At 42.5% G+C, this 22158-nt stretch overlaps 1 protein-coding gene across 2 annotated transcripts in view; it reads left to right on the top strand.

The window, feature by feature from the left end:
• AP3B1 (adaptor related protein complex 3 subunit beta 1) overlaps window positions 1–22158 on the top strand; it is a 350885-nt gene that overhangs the window by 222174 nt on the left and 106553 nt on the right. The window lies entirely within an intron of this gene.

Raw genomic sequence — 22158 nt, 5'->3', positions numbered from 1 at the left:
ACTAGAGCTCCCAGCAGGTCACAAATCACAGGAGACAGACCGGAGCAGCGGTGAGAGAAGCTGAAGCCACTGGAAGGTGAGTATAATACAGGAGTCAGGGGGCTTGGAATTAAAGCGCCACTCCAACCATGTAATAATAGAAAATGCTGGAGAGGTGCTTTAATGTAACGTGCATAATTATTAAAATGTGACAATGAGAACAAAGGGACAGTCGCTCTCAACCCATCTGCTATCATTGACTGCTTCCCCTTAATGGACATGTATACAGAAGGGTCTCTATGTGCAGGTGGGGAGAGCGGGGCACACACTGAACACGCAGTGGATGCCAATGCACTTTTTTTCCATCTTTAGAAGTCTATGAATATGTTTAGCTCATGCGCTGTGTTTCCTGGTGCATGGCAGATTTATGTGCACATTTTGCAAATCTGTAGCAACTTGAAGTATATCGTCCTCTAGCACAAACGTGCCACGTTTTCACCACACGTTTCACCTTTTGAAGGGAGTGAAATCTTTTAGTTAATATGTGGCACAAGTTGCATGTGCTGAATGTGGATTTTTCTCTGGAATTGCCACAGATTTGTGTTTAAATCCACATTAGAAATGTTTTGCGTGTCTGGACAATAAGTACATAGAGCGTAGTGGGACATTCTAAAATGGGAGTAATTTGCCCCTTTACAAATGCTTCAGCTATTTAATTCCTAAAATGTCCACGTGGCTCCTTTTTCATTTTGATCTAAAAAGAAACCCGTGACAAAAAGTCTAAGAGGTAGGACACACGGCGAGTAAAACTGAGCGCGTGGAATGTGATTAAAAAATCGCATTCCACCCGGACCCATGTTACTCTATGGGGCAGCTCCCATGAGCCTTTTTTTTTCTCAGCCCTAATTGGACTGAGAAAACAATCGCAGCATGGTTCTGGTGGAATCCTGTTAGATTTCACTCACACCCATACAAGTCTATGGGTGCGAGAGAAACATCGCACTGCACTCGCATTACACCGAAGTGCAGTGCGATATACACATCAGCTGATAATGGAGAAGATGGGGAGATTAATCCCTCCCTCTCCTCCACAGCATTTGCCCCGTCCTCCGGAGCTGTGCTCCAATCGCAGGATCACATCACAGTATAATGACACTCAGTTTACCCTCCAGCAGAGCAGAGTCGGGGACCATTAGCATAACGCACCCGATGCTAAATGCCCTTATGTCCTTAGCCTTAGGCTGAGTCTTGGCTTTCTGCAGGCCTACACTTAGCAAGTCAGAACCTGCCTCAAAAATTGACCTGTCAGAAAGCAGAATTCAGGAGGATTTCATTCTGAATTTAAGATGGAAAAGATGTCAGAACCAGTATGAAAAATCAGCCTGTAACTTCGTATACAGCGCTCAGTTATGTGAATCTAATGACCATAAGGAAAAACGTAACTCACTGAACCTAAAATGTTCCTTTTTCTATTTATTTTACTCAATTCTAGGCTGGGTTCACATGAGCGTATTTTCTACATCCAAGAAAAACAATCCAACTGTGCTGCTCAGACTTAATAAATAAAAATAAATAAATTAAATAATCGAGGTGCACTCGGATGACATCAGAGTACAGCCTGATTGACATGAACTGACAGAATAGAGAAGATGGAGAAACTTTTTTTTTAATTATTTATAAAAAAATTTTTTTATTTATTCTTCACCAAGAAAGGTAGATCCCGCTCTGATCGGCATAGCAAAAAAATAACTTGGTTATTGGCTATGCTGATCAGACTCTGATCAGAATGGGATCTATCTTTCTTCAAGGTGGAGAATAAAAAAAAAACGTTTCTCCATTCTGTCAGGCCGTGACAATCAGGCCGTACTCTGATGTCATCCGAGTGCAGTCCGAATTTTTTTTCCCACTGTCCCATAGACTTGAATGTCCAAGTGCCATCTGATTCTCTGAACTTTTTTCAGACCAAATCTGACATGTGCACTGCCTCCTTGAGTAATATTTGTCCGAGTGCGATCTGATTTTTTAACGGAGCGCACTTAGACTAAAAATATGGTTTTCCGCACAAGCCCGTATAACACCGATAGTTTCCACAGACCCCATTGGCTATGTTGTGAGGCGAAATTTTAACCCTGCGCGTTCCAATTTACCAATCAATTTTGCCCCTATCTACATAATGGGGAAAAAGAGAAACGAAAAGTGTATCCGCACCGTTGCATTTACAATCACAAAATTTTGCACAGACACCTCATGTGACCCAGGGAACGTCGTAGACTATGTTTTGACAGGAAAATTTAACCCTGCGCTTTACAGTTACTCTCCAAAAAACATGCCTCCATTAAAGTAAATGGAGCCTGGAACTACAGGTTATTAGTAGGAGCTGTGATTGGTTGCTATAGGAACAAAAGACATTCATAGTATAAGAAGCTTATATGTGAGGTAATAAGATGTCGGTGGGGAGACGGATAGACAGAGACAGACAGAGAGGCAGACGGAGCACATTACTTGGCCAATTTAGTTAAATCTGTGTGGAATATCTGTGGTGTTGAAATATATGTTGTGAAATGCTTCTATTAGCTTAGTTTTTGCCTTTTAATAATTACATTTCTATCTGTTTTGTGTTTTTTGGGTGCAGAATACATTTTTGTTAATACATTCTATGTTGTTAACAGCAATTATTAACCCGGGCGAAGTCGGATAGTACAGCTAGTTTTAAAATAAATGACCAAGGATGAAATTATTTTTTTTTTGCCGGGACCTCCTCATTTGCCTTTGATGGGCGACTTAGTGGCGTCTTATACCGAACATCACTAATGCTATTTGTCTACTTTTTGTCATATACCTTTAATATTCCACTCTTGTTACATTATTTAGTTTTATGGCTCCTATCATTATGACACGGCCAGGATCCTGCTATTTGCATAGACCAAAGAAATAGCTGTGAGATCGGAAATAATAACCCTAACTTTTTTTTTTTTCAACTTTTTCCTTCAGTGAGAGAGAAAATGAATTTAACTGTAGGGCACATGCCGAACTAACACTAAGAAATTAATTTATTACCAGGCGAAGGAGAGCTCAGAGTAAGAATAGATGAGTATATGACCCTAATATCAGAGAAATGTAGCAGCCACTTATCCCAGAATATGTCAGACAGTCTATTATTCAAATGATTCAGCACTGTAATTGCATACAGCTTTTATAAAGCCTATCAATAAAGCCTATTTCTCTAAATTCATAGCCGCTGCACATTATTGAAAGTATACTTTGTTCCTTTGTTTCATCTACTTGGTCCGTAAATGAAGATTAATAATAGAGTATAGTATCACCATGCCGTTTCTGTACATTCCCTTGTGACCCCGGGGCCACGCATGAGACCCATACCGTTACAGAAATGCGCACATTTTCGGCGCATCTAGTCTGGATTGGGTTAATTATAATGAAATAGACTAGAAAATATGTTTAAATGTTCATTTTATTTTTAATCAAATCAACCTTCATTTTCGAGTGATTGAAATGTCAGCGAGTCTGTTTTCTCATCCATGCGTCAGTAAATCAGTGGACGTATTATGCAAGCAATTTGTGGAGTCTGCGGCTTCTCACAACTGCAAATCGGCTCTAATGTCTGAGACTGGGAGACACTGCAATTACGGGTGGATGGTAAACTCTCAACCCTCCGGGGGTAGGGTGTTGGGTGAGGGTATTGGAGAATATAACATGATAGCAAAGCCGAACCCACGGGATTAATAATACACCGGAGAACCTTACCCAAAAAATAAAACTGCTACCCCAGCGTGACTTGTGCTGCTGCTCACTATAATGTTTCCATCCTGGATCAGATATTTAATGCTTGATTAGTCAATGGGAGACAGCTGCACTCTGTAGTGCTAAGATATGTGTACTAATGAATATGGGAATATAGACCTGCAATACTGCTATGAAAAACATTGCCATTGGCTGCTGGGCTCACATAAAACTGGCCGTTTTTGTGTGCAAAGTGTCTAAATTTTTGCATGTTTTCCATAGCAGTAATGCATGTCTGTATTCCATTATTCATTGTCCACATATCTTAGCACTACAGAGTGCACCTGTCTCCTTTTTGTTACTATGTTTGATGTTCAGTTTGCACCTGTTCACATTAGAAAATTAGGAAGTGCCATCAGTCTTTTTTTTTTTGATTAGTCAATGGGATCCTGGGTTTAGTTAATCTGCGTCTCCGTTTCCAGAGCTAATAGACACCCCCCCCCCCCATACACACTAAATTTACTGAAAATGAACAATTTCAACCAAACCAATCAATTGGGGAAAAAAATATGCAAATTAATTGCATATGCATGTTCACATTAGAAAAGTAGGAAGTGCCATCAGTCTTTTTCTTCGATTACAGGGTCACGCCTTCTGATTGAGCTCTCCTGCTCTTCTGCCTTAGGCATTTTAATTCTCTATTTGCAGGTTCCTTTCCGCCCATAAATTGGAGGTTTTTTTTTTTTTTTGGTTTTTTTTTTTTAGCGAGAGGCATTAGTTTGATAAGGCACCAACAAAAAGAGGTCACCTTGATGTTTGCTGTTGGGCTCACATAAAACTGGCCATTTTTGTGTGTGAAGTATCTCAATTTTTACATGTTTTCCATAGCAGTAATGCATGTTTATATTCCCATGTTCATTGTTACACATATCTTAGCACTGCAGTGTGCAACTGTCTCCTTTTTGTTACTATGTTTCATGTTCAGTTTGCACCTGTTCACATAAGAAACTTAGGAGATGCCATCAGTCTTTTTCTTTGATTAGTCAATGGGGTCCTGGGTTTAGCTAACTCCGTCTCCGTTTCCAGAGCCCATAGACCCCCATACACACGAAATTTGCTGAAAATGGACAATTTCAACCAAATCAATCAATTGGGGGAAAAATATGCAAATTCATTCTGCCATTGATTTTTTTGGGTTTTAATTTTTACTGTATTTATGATGTGGTGAAAATGACATGGGATCTTGATTCTTCAAGTCAGTCCAATTTTAGACATAACAAATTATTATTATTATTATTATTATTATTATTATTAAGTAAAGAAATAAAATAGTATATTTGTGTCTCCATTTTTTGAGCCCTGTAACATATTTTTATTTTTCCATTGATGGAATAATATGAGGGCTTGCTGAGCTGTAGCTTTCATTTTTCTGGACCACATGGTGACAATAAAACGTTTGGTTTTTTTTGTTTTGTTTTGTTTGTTTTTGTACAATATGGGATACACATTGTTATAGTATTCAAAGGTATGGGTGCAGTGATACCAAATATGTGTGATTTTTATTATTTACGGTACTTATTTTTTGTTGTCTGGAGAAAAGGAGATTAATCAGATTAATAATTTATTTCTTTATTTTACTTTTCAATTTTTTTTTTTTTTCACTTGTTCTTTATACTGCAATGATGTTGTTGTACAGTGTATATAGTAGAAATGACAGTGGCTTATGAAGCCTAACTTGTAGCTGGGCTTCACAGGAGTACAACATGGCATGTCATGGTCCTTTAGTAGCCCTGTGGAGCTTATGGAAACCCATTGTACCCACCTGTTCATGACATGGAGGTCCATTGTGTAGCTGGAATAGATGGCCGGGGTCGATAGCGCTGCCTAAATTCTGCTCTTCTGTGATTGACAGCACCGTTCACAGGGTTTAAATGCCGCAGTCAGTGCTGGCTCCAAATGCTGTGGTCAAAGGCAGATGCCGGCTGTGTAACATCTGCCCCGCATCTGCCCCCTCAGCACACACTGACCTGGGTAATAACAGATACATCAATCCCGTAAGCTTCCATGATGAATATATCTGGGAACCGTAACAAGGCTGTCTTGGTTAATTCTGAATACGTAATGTCCACGTATAGTTTCTTGACATTAATTTAGAAGTCAAACTGTTCCTCAAACGCCACATCTTAAAATGATTCATATACTCTTTGGATTCTGTTTGATGCGGATTCTGCAGTAGATCCGCGTTAAAGAACTTGTGAACAATATCCTTCATGGGAGGAGCACTTGGAGGCTTACTTAACCAAGGTTTAGATTTGGACACTACATAGTTTGTTTCAATTTTTTGGTAAAGGAAATCATAATTACCGTATCTATTAAGAGGGTTACCCCCAGAACAAGGGATTCATGTTATATCTGTACAGAGAGTCAACTGTCGGGCCCTACCAATTTCTGGCCAAGTGCGGATGATTTGTGTGGAGCGGTGACTCCGCGTGTTGCTTCATTCATCTCTTCTAGTCCTGGAGATCCCAGAGGTTGCATCCCTTCTAATGTAATATTTTTCGCCTCCCCTATGGAAAAGTAATAAAACAAATGTTTCAGCAAGTCCTAGTAGCATAGTTCACACAGGAAGAAAAATCCCCACTGTTGGCTACCGGGCTGTGAACACATTGAGCATTACAGCAGATAACTTGTGTGTAGAAAATGCAAAATTAATGAGATTTGTAAAATCTCCTGCACATCTGCTTTTTTTCTTTTCTTTTCTTTTTCTCGCATATTTTAACCATCAAAGCATTTATTCACATCTACACCATGCCAACTATTTGAGCATTTTTGCAGTGTTTTCCCCTGTTTAAATCTGGGAATCTGTCACCAGGTTTTTGCCACCTAATCTAAGAGCAGCATAATGTAGAGACTAAGGGGTGCTTCACACACAGCGAGATCGCTGCTGAGTCACGCTTTTTGTGACGCAGCAGTGACCTCATTAGCGATCTCGCTGTGTGTGACAATGAGCAGCGATCTGGCCCCTGCTGCGAGATCGCTGCTCGTTACACACAGCCCTGGTTCGTTTTCTTCAAAGCCGCTCTCCTGCTGTGACACACAGATCGCTGTGTGTGACAGCAAGAGAGCGACAAATGAAGCGAGCAGGGAGCAGGAGCCGGCGTCTGACAGCTGAGGTAAGCTGTATCCAAGATAAACATCGGGTAACCAAGGTGGTTACCCGATATTTACCTTAGTTACCAGCCTCCGCAGCTCTCACGCTGCCTGTGCTGCCGGCTCCGGCTCTCTGCACATGTAGCTGCTGTACACATCGGGTTAATTAACCCGATGTGTACAGCAGCTAGGAGAGCAAGGAGCCAGCGCTCAGTGTGCGCGGCTCCCTGCTCTCTGCACATGTAGCTGCATTACACATCGGGTTAATTAACCCGATGTGTAATGCAGCTAGGAGAGCAAGGAGCCAGCGCTTAGTGTGCGCGGCTCCCTGCTCCCTGCTCACACTGGTAACTAATGTAAACATCGGGTAACCATACCCGATGTTTACCTTAGTTACCAGTCTCCGCAGCTTCCAGACGGCGGCTCCGTGCAAGCGCAGCGTCGCTTGCACGTCGCTGCTGGCTGGGGGCTGTTCACTGGTCGCTGGTGAGATCTGCCTGTTTGACAGCTCACCAGCGACCATGTAGCGATGCAGCAGCGATCCTGACCAGGTCAGATCGCTGGTCGGATCGCTGCTGCATCGCTAAAGTGTGAAGGTACCCTAAGACCCTGATTCCAGCGATGTCACTTACTGGGCTGCTTAGTGTAGCTTTGATAATCTACTGCTGATTAATCAGTGATTTTATCATTAGAGGACTACTTATTCTGCTGCTAGGTAGTCCAGCATATTCATTAGCTCTGTATATCTGCTAAGGCGGCTTTCACACTACGTTTTTTTAACATGCGTCCTGAACAGTTTTTTAGCGCAAAAACGGATCCAGTGCAAATGCGTTTTTAGTTCAATGCATTTGCAATGGACTCGCGTCAACATGCGTTTGCGTGCGGTATAGTGAGGATCCAGCGACTTGCAGTTTTTTAACATTTTTCAAAAACACTACTTGTAGCGTTTTTTAGCTGCGTCCAAATACTGCAAATTGCTGGTTCCTGACTATACTGCACGCAAACGCATGTGAACGCTGGCATGCTGATAGACAGGATCCTGCTTGCTCTACTGAGCATGCCCAGAAACCAGCCTCGCGTGATCAGTCCCCCTCTCCCCCTCCCTCTCTCCCTCTCTCTCTCTCTCCCCCCTCCCTCTGTATCTCTCTCTCTGCCTCTCCTCTCCTCTCTCCCCTGCCTGAGAGCTGCGGACACTCGTAACCAAGGTAAATATCGGGTAACCAAGCAAAGCGCTTTTCTTAGTTACCCGATGTTTACGTTGGTTACGTGTGCAGGGAGCAGGGAGCCCGGCTCCTAGCCGCTGCGGATGCTCGTAACCAAGGTAAATATCGGGTATCCAAGCAAGTTACCCGATGTTTACCTTGGTTACGAGCCTCCGCAGCTGTCAGAAGCCGGCTCCCAGTCTATCACATTCAGTTCCACTGACTCCCGATCACATGACTCCAATGCCCGCCCATAAACTTAAAGTGACAGGATCCTGCAAAATAACACATGCGTTTGCATGCGTTTTTTTGCTGTAAAAGCAGGATCCGCTTTTACAGCAAAAAAACGTTCATGACGCATGTTAAAAAAACGTAGTTTGAAAGCAGCTTAAATCTACAGCAGAGAAAACATTGATTTTTATCAAAATGACAGCAAACAGCTCAGTAAGTGACACATCTCTGTCTCTGTCTCTACATTATGCTGCTTTCAGATGGGGAGAAAACTCCTGGTGACAGATTCCCTTTAAATGAATGCTTAAAAAAACTTAATTTTTTTAGGTGTTTTAACATTTTTCCTCCCGAGAGATGTATTTTTAGTGCAAAAAAAAAAAAAAAAAATCCACTGCAAATAGTCAAAGCGTTCCTTAGTTTTTTTTATATGCTGCTTTTTTTTCTGCAGAAAAATGCAGCCTTTTACATGACAAGGTGAATGAGATGTGCAGATGCAACTTATTTTTTCCTTGCAGATTTGAACATTCAAAGCTTTTTTTTTTTTTTTCAGACCTGCAGGGTGTCAATTATTTCAGCCTTTTTCATCCATCCAAATGTATGGGAATAAGATACAACTAAAAACTACTCCAATATTTTACACAGTATTTTTCCAAGCAAATCTCTGTTTTGTTTTACTGCAGAAAACTCTGTTCCAAATACACACATTGAGTATTTTCAGCCAAACTTTCTGCATCAAAACAGCAGAGGAGAAATGCTGTATACAATTGTCGCATTTTTCCTTGCATTTTTTTTTTTCTCACTCGAATGGGTGAAAACCGCTGAAAGAATTGACGTGCTGCAGGTTTGATAAACAAGAAAGCTTTGAATGTTGAAATCTGCAAGGAAAAAAATAATCCGCATGTGCGCGAGATTTCAGAAATCTCATCACTTTGCTGGTAATTTACAACTGCATATTTTTTTACCCTTGGAAAAAAAAATGTGGGAAAAAAATCCAGTAGATAAACAATCCCCTACATGAAGTTTGGCACTGATTCGGCTGCAGGAGTCATTTTACTGCATTAAAATGCAATGTTTAAAAACCACACAAAATGCAGACGCTGACGATTTGTGTGCGGATTCCTGAACCTGTATATACGGGAAAGTGCGATTGTGTGTGGTTGCTAATATCCATTTTATTTGGCCAGAATACATATATACGGCTGCTTTACATCTTGATCAGATCTGTGATATACGCCATTTCTAAGCTTAGAACATATAAGAATGACCTTGCTCTTCATGAATTACATGTGGATTTTTAGTAATGGCCTATCCTGACTCTTTATTCTAGTGACACATTTGATATGTTAGTGATATAATCCTTCTCCGTGGTCGGGTTTCAGCCATGTCCTCCGGAGGCCAGTGAACTGCAGGCTAATTGTGTCCGGTTATAGCGCTGTCAATAAGTGTTAGGTCCAAAATATGTTGCTCATAGTTTGGCGAGGTGAGATCTCCCTCCTCACATCTCCAGCGGCGATCAGACATGACGTGGGACATATTCATTGACCCCTCTCTCTATTTCCAGCGCGATCATTCACTGCAAGAAGCCAGCCCAAGCCAGACACATGGCTCATTTCAATTTTAACAATGGTAATTAAAGGTTAATTCACCGCGTCAGGATTAACGAGGAAAATACAAATGATGGGCAAGCTGCTGCCATTAAGGTACAACTTTAGAACAATACCATCACCCTGTGCATCTGACAAAGGAAAGGAAAGCTAATAATGAGCCAAGTACATAGTCCTGCGGCAACTTGTGAGACCCCCCTGTTCTGTGGTCTCAGCCATTGGGGGGTTCGTTATAACTGATCACATATCTTAAGCAATAGCATTATACAATGCCTCCTGTCAGGCCTCTTATACAACTCAAGTATGTGTGTGTGTGTGTGTGTGTGTATGTAATATATATATATATATATATATATATATATATATATAATTACATACACATACTTGAGTATAATATATATACAGTGTTGGCCAAAAGTATTGGCACCCCTGCAACTCTGTCAGAGAATACTCAGTTTCTTCTTGAAAATGATTGCAATCACAAATTCTTTGGTATTAACTTCATTTATTTTGCTTGCAGTGAAAAAACACAAGAGAATGAAACAAAAATCAAATCATTGATCATTTCACACAAAACTCCAAAAATGGGCCAGACAAAAGTATTGGCACCCTTAGCCTAATACTTGGTTGCACAACCTTTAGCCAAAATAACTGTGAACAACCGCTTCCGGTAACCATTAATGAGTTTCTTACAATGCTCTACTGGAATTTTAGACCATTCTTCTTTGGCAAACTGCTCCAGGTCCCTGAGATTTGAAGGGTGCCTTCTCCAAACTGCCATTTTGAGATCTCTCCACAGGTGTTCTATGGGATTCAGGTCTGGACTCGTTGCTGGCCACATTAGTAGTCTCCAGTGCTTTCTCTCAAACCATTTTCTAGTGCTTTTTGAAGTGTGTTTTGGGTCATTGTCCTGCTGGAAGACCCATGACCTCTGAGGAAGAGCCAGCTTTCTCACACTGGGCCCTACATTATGCTGCAAAATTTGTTGGTAGTCTTCAGACTTCATAATGCCATGCACACGGTCAAGCAGTCCAGTGCCAGAGGCAGCAAAGCAACCCCAACACATCAGGGAACCTCCGCCATGTTTGACTGTAGGGACCGTGTTCTTTTCTTTGAATGCCTTTTTTTTTCCCTGTAAACTCTATGTTGATGGCTTTTCCCAAAAAGCTCTACTTTTGTCTCATCTGACCAGAGAACATTCTTCCAAACTGTTTTACGCTTTCTCAGGTAAGTTTTTGCAAACTCCAGCCTGGCTTTTTTTATGTCTCGGGGTAAGACGTTGGGTCTTCCTGGGTGTCCGACCATACAGTCCCTTTTCATTCAGACGCCGATGGATAGTACAGGTTGACACTGTTGTATCCTCGGACTGCAGGGCAGCTTGAACTTGTTTGGATGTTAGTCGAGGTTCTTTATCCACCATCCGCACAATCTTGCGTTGAAATCTCTCGTCAATTTTTCTTTTCCTTCCACATCTAGGGAGGTTAGCCACAGTGCCATGGGCTTTAAACTTCTTGATGACACTGCGCACCGTAGACACAGGAACTTTCAGGTCTTTGGACATGGACTTGTAGCCTTGGGATTGCTCATGCTTCCTCACAATTTGGATTCTCAAGTCCTCAGACAGTTCTTTGGTCTTCTTTCTTTTCTCCATGCTCAATGTGGTACACACAAGGACACAGGACAGAGGTTGAGTCCACTTTAATCCATGTCAACTGGCTGCAAGTGTGATTTCGTTATTGCCAACACCTGTGAGGTGCCACAGGTAAATTACAGGTCCTGTTAATTACACAAATTAGAGAAGCATCACATGATTTTGCAAACAGTGCCAATACTTTTGTCCACCCCCTTTGTTATGTTTGGTGTGGAATTATATCAAATTTGGCTTTGACAATTTTTTTCTTTTTTTTTCATTGAAGACAAATTAAATGAAGATAATAATACTAAAGAATTTGTGATTGCAATCATTTTCAAGAAGAAACTGAGTATTATCTGACAGAATTGCAGGGGTGCCAATACTTTTGGCCAGCACTGTACATTCTGTAGACTTATACGACGGAGTACAAGTCTTGGCCACCATCACCAACCTTGCTACATTTAGACACTTGCTGGCTACAGACCACCTCCAAAGACCTGCAGCATCATCTTGCTGCAGATGGTGTCAATGTGCATCTGTCAACAATACAACGCACGTTGCACAAGGAGAAGCTGTATGGGAGAGTGATGCGAAAGAAACAGTTTCTGCAAGCACGCCACAGAGTCGCCTGAGGTATGCAAAAGCACATTTGGACAAGCCAGTTACATTTTGGAAGAAGGTCCTGTGGACTGATGAAACAAAGATTGAGTTGTTTGGTCATACAAAAAGACGTTATGCATGGAGGCAATAAACCACGGCATTCCAAGAAAAGCACTTGCTACCCACAGTAAAATTTGGTGGAGGTTCCATCATGCTTTGGGGCTGTGTGGCCAATGCCGGCACCAGGAATCTTGGTAAAGTTGCATGGATTCAGCTCAGTATCAGCAGATTCTTGACGATAATGTGCAAGAATCAGTGACAAAGTTGAAGTTACGCAGGGGATGGATATTTCAGCAATACAATGATCCAAAACACCGCTCCAAATCTACTCAGGCATTCATGCAGAGGAACAATTACAATGTTCTGGAATGGCCATCCCAGTCCCCAGACCTGAATATCATTGAACATCTGTGGGATGATTTGAAGCGTGCTGTCCATGCTTGGCGACCATCAAACTTAACTGAACTGGAATTGTTTTGTAAACAGGAATGCTCAAATATACCTTCATCCAAGATCCAGGAACTCATTAAAAGCTACAGGAAGCGACTAGAGGCTATATATATATATATATTATATTATATTATATTATATTTATTTTTATATATATATATATATATATATATATATCTCAGTGCCTACAGGTAGTATTCAACCCCCTGCAGGTTTGATAAGATGCAAATGAGTTACAGCCTGCAAACTTCAAACAAGAGCTGGATTTAACAGATGCATAAATCTTACAAACCAACAAGTTATGTTGCTCAGTTAAATTTTAATAAATTTTCAACATAAAAGTGTGGGTCAATTATTATTCAACCCCTAGGTTTAATATTTTGTGGAATAACCCTTGTTTGCAATTACAGCTACCGTAATAATCATCTTTTATAAGACCTGATCAGGCCGGCACAGGTCTCTGGAGTTATCTTGGCCCACTCCTCCATGCAGATCTTCTCCAAGTTATCTATGTTCTTTGGGTGTCTCATGTGAACTTTAATCTTGAGCTCCATCCACAAGTTTTCAATTGGGTTAAGGTCAGGAGACTGACTAGGCCACTGCAACACCTTGATTTTTTCCCTCTTGAACCAGGCCTTGGTTTTCTTGGCTGTGTGCTTTGGGTCGTTGTCTTGTTGGAAGATGAAATAACGACCCATCTTAAGATCCTTGATGGAGGAGCGGAGGTTCTTGGCCAAAATCTCCAGGTAGGCCGTGCTATCCATCTTCCCATGGATGCGGACCAGATGGCCAGGCCTTTTGGCTGAGAAACAGCCCCACAGCATGATGCTGCCACCACCATGCTTGACTGTAGGGATGGTATTCTTGGGGTCGTATGCAGTGCCATCCAGTCTCCAAACGTCACGTGTGTGGTTGGCACCAAAGATCTCGATCTTGGTCTCATCAGACCAGAGAACCTTGAACCAGTCTGTCTAGGAGTCCGCCAAGTGATCATGAGCAAACTGTAGACGAGCCTTGACATGACGCTTTGAAAGTAAAGGTACCTTACGGGCTCGTCTGGAACGGAGCCATTGCGGTGGAGTACGTTACTTATGGTATTGACTGAAACCAATGTCCCCACTGCCATGAGATCTTCCCGGAGCTCCTTCCTTGTTGTCCTTGGGATAGCCTTGACTCTTCGGACAAGCCTGGCCTCGGCACGGGTGGAAACTTTCAAAGGCTGTCCAGGCCGTGGAAGGCTAACAGTAGTTAAGCCTTCCACTTCCGGATGATGCTCTCAACAGTGGAGACAGGTAGGCCCAACTCCTTGGAAAGGGTTTTGTACCCCTTGCCAGCCTTGTGACCCTCCACGATCTTGTCTCTGATGGCCTTGGAATGCTCCTTTGTCTTTCCCATGTTGACCAAGTATGAGTGCTGTTCACAAGTTTGGGGAGGGTCTTAATTAGTCAGAAAAGGCTAGAAAAAGAAATAATTAATCCAAACATGTGAAGCTCATTGTTCTTTGTGCCTGAAATACTTCTTAATACTTTAGGGGAACCAAACAGAATTCTGGTGGTTTGAGGGGTTGAATAATAAATGACCCTCTGAATAAACTTTTCACAATTTAAAAAAAAAAAAAAAAAAATAAAAAGAAATAACATTCTTTTTTGCTGCAGTGCATTTCACACTTCCAGGCTGATCTACAGTCCAAATGTCACAATGCCAAGTTAATTCCGAATGTGTAAACCTGCTAAATCTGCAGGGGGTTGAATACTACTTGTAGGCACTGTATATGTATGTGCATGTATGTGTGTATGTATATATATATAATAGATATTTATATATACGGTGTATATATATATATATATATATATATATATATATATATATATATATATATATATATATATATATATATTATATATATATCTAAAATATCTGTATGTGTATATAAATATTATATATTATATTACATATACACTACAGTTCAAAAGTTTTTACATGAAAAATCATACTTATTTATCAAATGAGTTGCATAATGAAATAGAAAATATAGTCCAGACATTGACGAGGTTAGAAATAATAATTTTTACTTGAACTAATAATTTTCTCGTTCACCCTTTGCTTTCATCACAGAATGCTCCTTTGCAGCAATTCCAGCTTTGCAAACCTTTGTCATTCTAGCTGTTAATTTGCTGAGGTAATTTGGAGATATTTCACCCCGTGCTTCCTGAAGCCCCTCCATAAGTTGGATTGGCTTGATGGGCACTTTTTGCGTATCATACGGCCAAGCTGCTCCCACAACAGCTCAATAGGGTTGAGAAAACAAGCAGATTTTCCAACATAAATGGTGTTATCTTACAGGGAATTGGTCAGCAGGTTTTTGCTATTAAGTTTGAAAGCATATAAAAAGCAACAGAGGAATAAATATCATTTACTTACAGCAAAGATGGAACTGCAGGTGTATATTACCTAGGCCAAAAAGTACTACTCCAGCAGGATACAGCTAAGGCTGCTTTCACACATCCGGTAGGTGCAGAGCCGGCTAGTCCGGCTCTAAAACCTATGCAACGGATGCGGCGAAAAAGCCGCATCCTTTGCATAAGTTTTTTAAATGCGGCCCGTCCGGTTTTTGCCGCTTGCGGCATGCTACTGAGCATGCGCAGTGGCAAAAACCACATGCGGCGGCTGGATGCGGTTTTTGTCGCATCGCGCCACATCCGGCGTCCGTAGGCATGTATTGAAAAATGTGCCGCATCGGCCAGATGCAGTGCGATGCTTTTTCTTTTTTTGCCGCACAAAAAAACGTGCCAGGCAACGTTCCATCCGGCCGCCGCATCGGCTAAATCTGCCGCATGCGGCAAAATCCGGACGGAACGCAAGCCAATGCGGCACTAATTAAAGTATATGCAGGAAAAACGCAACCAGCAGCAAAAAAAAAAAACGGTTGCGTTTTTCCTGCAAAGAGCCGGATTGTGCCGCACAGGAAAAACGGAGGTGTGAAAGCAGCCTAAGCCCCCACTAGGTGGAGGCATCACAGGTGCAGGAGAAGCAAATCACACACACACTTCCAAACTTGGAGGGGGCGATTGCTGAATGGTAAACTGCACACTAGTGGCTTGCATAGAGCGCTGTTTACACATGCAGATACACAGTCACAAGCCCGCAGCCTATTAGGTGACGCCCATACTATTAAATTAGGCCGGCTGCCAAGCCGTACACAACTGCGCATCATACATGGACAGGAACTCTAATATGCAAGGCCGAACAAAAAGGGGCCTGGCTGTATCCTGTAAAAAAAATAAAAATAAAAAAAAAAATGAGGTTTTTAGTTGGTGTTACGGCCATAAGACTGAAGTCTACAACCCTCTTCACAGGAACCCCATGCTTGTAGGTCCCTACACTATATATTATATACAAAAGCAACAAAAAAGAGGTTATGTACAGCTGCAGTTCCATCTTTGCTGTAAGTTTAGAAGCCACATGATGTAGGGGCAGAGAGCCTGATTCCAGCGATGTCTTACTTGCTCAGCAGCTTTCTGTAGTTTCAATACAATTTTCATTGCAGGACTAAGAGTCTCATGTCAGAAAGTCCAGCTACTATGTGCAACTCCGCCCCATCACTAATTGGCAGCTTACTGTACATTGTACACAGGAAGCTGTCAATCAGGTATATGGGCAGGACCATACACAGTTTGGCATTCATAGTACTGCTACCAGAGAAAACTGAGATTTTATCAAAACAACACCAAGGAGTCCAGTTAGTGACACTTAGTCAGGCTGTCTGTTCCTACATCATGCTGCTTTCAGATTACATAGCAAAAACCTGGTGATTCCCTTTAGGCAAAACTGTGACATTGTGGTAAAAATAATGCTCAATACCACCTTGTTTACACCACCCATATGTTTTAATAAAATGTTAAAAAATGCTAAAGCTCTCTCTACAATAAAGTTTTAATACTATTTTTTTTTTTTTTGTATTACATATAGGTCATCTTCTTTTCAGTTGATTAGTGTGTCACGGTTTATTTTGATTTTTATTTTTTTTTTTTTTTTTTTTACATTTTATCACCTTGTGAGTAAAATTGTTTTTCAATTAGTATCCTATAATAACTTTGGCCAACTGCCTCTAGTACTGTGCGCATCTTTGCCCCCTTCCTGTAGTAATGTGCCCATCCTGGTCCCCATCCTGTAGTAATGTGCCCAACATGGTCTTCATCCTGTAGTAATGTTCCCATCCTGGTCCCCATCTTGTAGTACTGTGCTCATCCTCATCCTGCAGTAATGTCCTCATCCTGTAGTAATGTGCCCATCCTGGTCCCCATCCTGTAGTATTGTGCCCATCCTCATCCTGCAGTAATGTCCTCATCCTGTAGTAATGTTCCCATCCTGGTCCCCATCTTGTAGTACTGTGCTCATCCTCATCCTGCAGTAATGTCCTCATCCTGTAGTAATGTGCCCATCCTGGTCCCCATCCTGTAGTAATGTGCCCATCCTCATCCTGCAGTAATGTCCTCATCCTGTAGTAATGTGCCCATCCTGGTCATCCTGTAGTAATGTGCTCATCCTGGTCATCCTGTAGTAATGTGCCCATCCTGGTCCCCATCCTGTAGTAATGTGCCTATCCTGGTCCCCATCCTGTAGTAATGTGCCCATCCTTGTCCCCCATCCTGTAGTAAAGTGCCCATCCTTTTACTAATATGCACATGCTGGTCCTATTCTTATGTCCCATCTTGTAGTAATGTCACACACAGACACACACACATATACACACACACACACCAACAACACACAACAAAAACAATTTGCTTTACCTGTGCTCCATTCCCTCGGTGTCCTCTTTCCTGCTTCTTGCAGGTCGCAGAACTGAGTCCCTCTTGATGATCGCGGCTGGTGCAGGGGCCTGCTGACATTAGCGCTTATTTTGAATGATTTGCCCACGCTGCACAGAGACAAGCTCTCTACACAGCTACTCCAATGGCAGCTGCTGGCAAATCAGAGGCCATCAGCTGATGCGTATTTCATCAGCTTCTGTGTATTTCATCAGCTGCTGGCCTCTGATCGCTCGGCTGCTGCCATTGGAATAGCTCTGTAGAGAGCCTGTTTCTGTGCAATGCGGGCAAATCCTTCAAATCAAGCTCTGATGGCGGTGGGCCCCTGCAGCGGTCGCGTTCATCAAGGGGGCCACGCGCTGCAAGAAGCAGCCTCAGGGGCCGTATGTGGGTCGTGTGTTTGAGACCCCTGATATAGATGAGCAGTTATAACATCAAAACCAACTGCCTAATAAGTGTGTGGGTCCCCCTTGTAATGCCTTAACAGCTGACAAAACGTATGGCCTCCACAAAATGTCTGACAATGTCCTATGGGGTCTGACATCGTGATAATAGCAACAGACCCCCTACTGTCCTGATGATGTACAGAGATGAGTTGATGCTTGATTAACCATTGAATAGGGCTGAGTGGACTGTAAAAGTCCGGATCAGCGCCGTTTCAACTATATTTGGGCGCGGATTCCGGGTGCATGATCTGGATTCGGCAATTAAAGTAAAAATAAAGAAAATAAATAATAAGTCAGCTTTTCATACTTACCGAGACTGTCATGGCGGCACACTGCTTCCGGGTCGCGCATTCACTTTCTGTACTGTCCATCGCATACACACAGCTTTCCGTGTTTTCCCCACCCACCGGCCAGCCTCTCGGCTGTGATTGGTTACAGGCACACGTGCTCCAGCCTGTGACAGCTTCTGCCTGAAGTCATCGCTTATCACGGCTCAGTAATAGGCTACACTCAGAGCTGGCAGTCTTCTCTATGGCTGCTCTCTCTGAGATGTAGCAGAGCTAGATGTGTCATCATGGGACATCGTATGGATTACGCTGGAGCTGCAGGTTGTTTGGGATTTATACAGTGGTGAAGGAGGGTGTGTTATGTATTTTATTCTAAATAAAGGATTTATCTCTGTATATGTGTTTAATGTAATTTAAAGGTTTGTGTGATGCAGGTATCTGATAGATGCCTGTGCCATCACAAACCTAGGGCTTAGTAGCAGCTGTGCACTACTATTAACCCCTTATTATCACGATTGCAACCACACCAGTGTAATTGAGAAGAGCCGGTAATGTACCGGGATTGTCACATCTAATAGATGCGGCAATACCAGGCTTCTGCGAGCTGAAAATATACCAGCCCCCAGCCGGCATTATCATGGCTGGTGATGAAAATTGAGGGGAACCGAACGTTTTTGTTTGTTTTTTTTTTTTAAATTATTTATTTAAATAAAAAAAGACGCATGCATTTTTTCTTCAACTGCAGTCACACTTGCGAGGGACTCCCGCGAGTCTAACATCGAAGCACAGCCGCACACCTCTGACAGGAGCGTGCATGTGTTTCTAGGTACATGCACAATCATGTTCAGAGAACGGCAGGCTGTGCCGGGTGATATCATCGCAGACCCGCACGAGTCTGACATCACTGGCACAGCCACACACTTCTGACAGCAGCGTGCATGTGTTTCTGAAACACCTGCACATTCACCGTACTGACCCGCAGACATTTACACTGCTTTCCCAGCCCACTGGCCGTTCTCTCGTCTGTGATTGGTTACAGGCGCATGCGCCCCCAGCCTGTGACAGTCTCTGCTGCAGTCATCACTCAGAGCGGCTCAGTAATAGGCTACACTCAGAGCTGGCAGTCTTCTCTATGGCTGCTAGCTGTGAGATGATGTAGCATAGCTGGATGCGTTGTCGTGGGACTTCGTATAGATTACAACGGAGCTGTTGGGGGTTAATAAAAGGTGAAAGAGGGTGTGTGTTTTGTACTTCCAAATTAAGAATTTTTCTCTGTGATTATTTACTGTAATTTACAGGTATGATAGACTCCTGTGCCATCACAAACCTAGGGCTTAGTAGCAGCTGTGCGCTGCTACTAGCCCTTTATTACCCCGATTAGCACCACATCAGGCCAACGGGAAGGACCAGTATCGCATCGGGATTGTCACATCTAATAAATGCGGCAATACCCGGCGGCTGGGGGCTGAGAATACCAGCCCCCAGCTGGCAGTATCATGGCTGGGGATGAAAATTAGGGGGGACCGCAAGTCTGATTTGTGTGTTTTGTTTGTTTTTTTTTTTTTTTGTTTGTTCTTTTTAATTTATTGAAATAAAAAAAAAAAAATGCCAGAGTCACACAAACGAGGGATACACTGCATTCCCCGCCCACCGGACGTCATGCCACCTGTGGTTGCGGTCAGCTGCCACTCTGCCACTAAGGGTTGGGGCGCGTCTAACTGCAACCAATTACATGCGCCTGTGGGCGGGCAAAGTAGTAAATATTGAATTGTTGGCTCCGGAAGGTAATAGTGTGACCCGGAAGGAGTATGCCGCCATGACACCGCCTCGGTGAGTATCAGTTGATTACGGTGTCATTGGGGGACTAAAGCTGACCACTGTAAAGATATATTTTCTGAATTAAATTCAGGACCAAACAACAGCAGACAGAGAGCCCCAATAGTTACACCAAGACCGGCATTGTTCACACCTATCTTGATAAGCAAGGTAGGCTGGAATCAGATGTTCCTGTTATGCCCGGTCATGGATTTGTGATGTAGCGAATGCCCCCGTCCTACACCAGTTCCGCCCATTTTTTCTGAGCAGGGCAAAAATGGTGTGAAACTGACAGTTTGCATAAATTTAGTGCAGTGTCCAATTTCATCAAAATTCTGGGACTTTTCAAAGCTTTTTATGCCAGAATACTGGCGTGAAAGATATTATGAATCGGGCCCAAAGGTACATTTTCTCTTGGGCTCGGTGGTTGCGGGTAAAGACTGTGTAGTCAAGTTTTGTAGCTCAATTTTCTAATCTGATTAGCCACAGAAAGAGAGACAGGGGCTCTAGAGCACATGGCACATCTGTGTATTACATTGAAGAGGTTGTTTAACGAAAAGCTATTGTCCAAAACCTGAGAACATGTGAAAATAATACATTAGTGTGCATTTTTGTTACTACATTCATTTTCATCTGTGATAGTGGTGACGCACATGCTCAGTAGCTTCTCTGCTCTGTTCCTGCTCCTCTCACATGATCAGGGAGGGAAGAGACCGATACTATTGGCTAAGAGTAGATATGCAACATCATGAGCAATGGATATAACAAATAGGGGCAAGAGAGGAAAGAAAATATAGTTGTGAGGTAGATGGATAGGACATTGAATTCAAGATCACTGAATTTGTGTGTTGGACTATTTTCTTGTCTGGTCCAGGCCAAGGAAGTCTAGGAGTTATGTGACTCTAATCTACTTCTGAGAATTCTGTTGCTCTCTGTCACTGACAAAGCAGGAGATCACACAGATACCCACCACTACCCCTAAATTTTCATGAGTAGAACTCCGCTGCCTCCAGTCGTCAAGGCAATTGACTGAATAGTGATGGATGAAGTAACAGCAGCTTTTGCTACTCGACTGAACATTGGGGACCTCACGGTGAGGGTATAGTACATATATAACCGATTCCAATGCTTGGAAGATATATTATATTATATCATACATACATACATACATACATACATACATACACACACACACACACACACACACACACACACACACACACACACACACACACACACACACACACTGCCAAGGACTGCAATAGCCGGAAAAAAAACTACTAGCTGCTACCACCAATCGCTTAGGCCTCCTTCACACATCCTTGTCTGCAGTACATGTGACATCCGTTTTTGCACGTATCGGAAACACGGATACACTTATAATATTATTATTATTTATTATTATAGCGCCATCAAGTCCATGGCGCTTTACATGTGACATCCGTTTTTGCACGTATCGGAAACACTGACACACTTATATTTATTATTATTTATTATTATAGCGCCATTTATTCCATGGCGCGTTACATGTGAATGGGGTATACATAATAGGGACAAGTACAATAATCATAAACAATACAAGACACAGACTGGTACAGGAGGATAGAGGTCCCTGCCCGTGAGGGCTCAGTCTCACAGTATCCATTAAAATCAATGGGTCCGTTGACACATCCGTGTTTTCACAAGGTGTGTGAGGAGCACACGCTTGTCTGTGTCTTCCACACGGCGACATGTCTGGTTTTCTCTGGCAGCGCGGATGTCACACGGGCCACACATTGATGTGATTCGTGTAACATCAGTGTGACACAACTACTGGAGAAAACACAGGTCACATAAAAATAAAGAATTTTTATACTTATCGGTCTACAGCGCTACTGCCTCTGCTGTTGCTTCTGGGTCCACTCATTATGCTCATTACATATTCACTGCACTCACCTCAGACCCAAAAGTAACAGCAGCGCGGGAGACAGGTAAGTATACTAGCTCATGCTGTCAAAGGGATAGCACAGGGACAGCACACTGAACACAGACATACGCACCTACACCATGGACCGTGAAACATGTGTGTTTTATGTGGATGTGTAGAAGAGGCCTTATACAGATTGATTGGACACCTCTTACAGATAGCATATGGCATTGAGGATGTAGTTTA

The sequence above is a fragment of the Anomaloglossus baeobatrachus genome, chromosome 1 (genome assembly GCF_048569485.1).
Source record: "Anomaloglossus baeobatrachus isolate aAnoBae1 chromosome 1, aAnoBae1.hap1, whole genome shotgun sequence".
Classification (NCBI taxonomy): domain Eukaryota; kingdom Metazoa; phylum Chordata; class Amphibia; order Anura; family Aromobatidae; genus Anomaloglossus; species Anomaloglossus baeobatrachus.
This window is presented reverse-complemented; position numbering and strand designations above follow the sequence as displayed.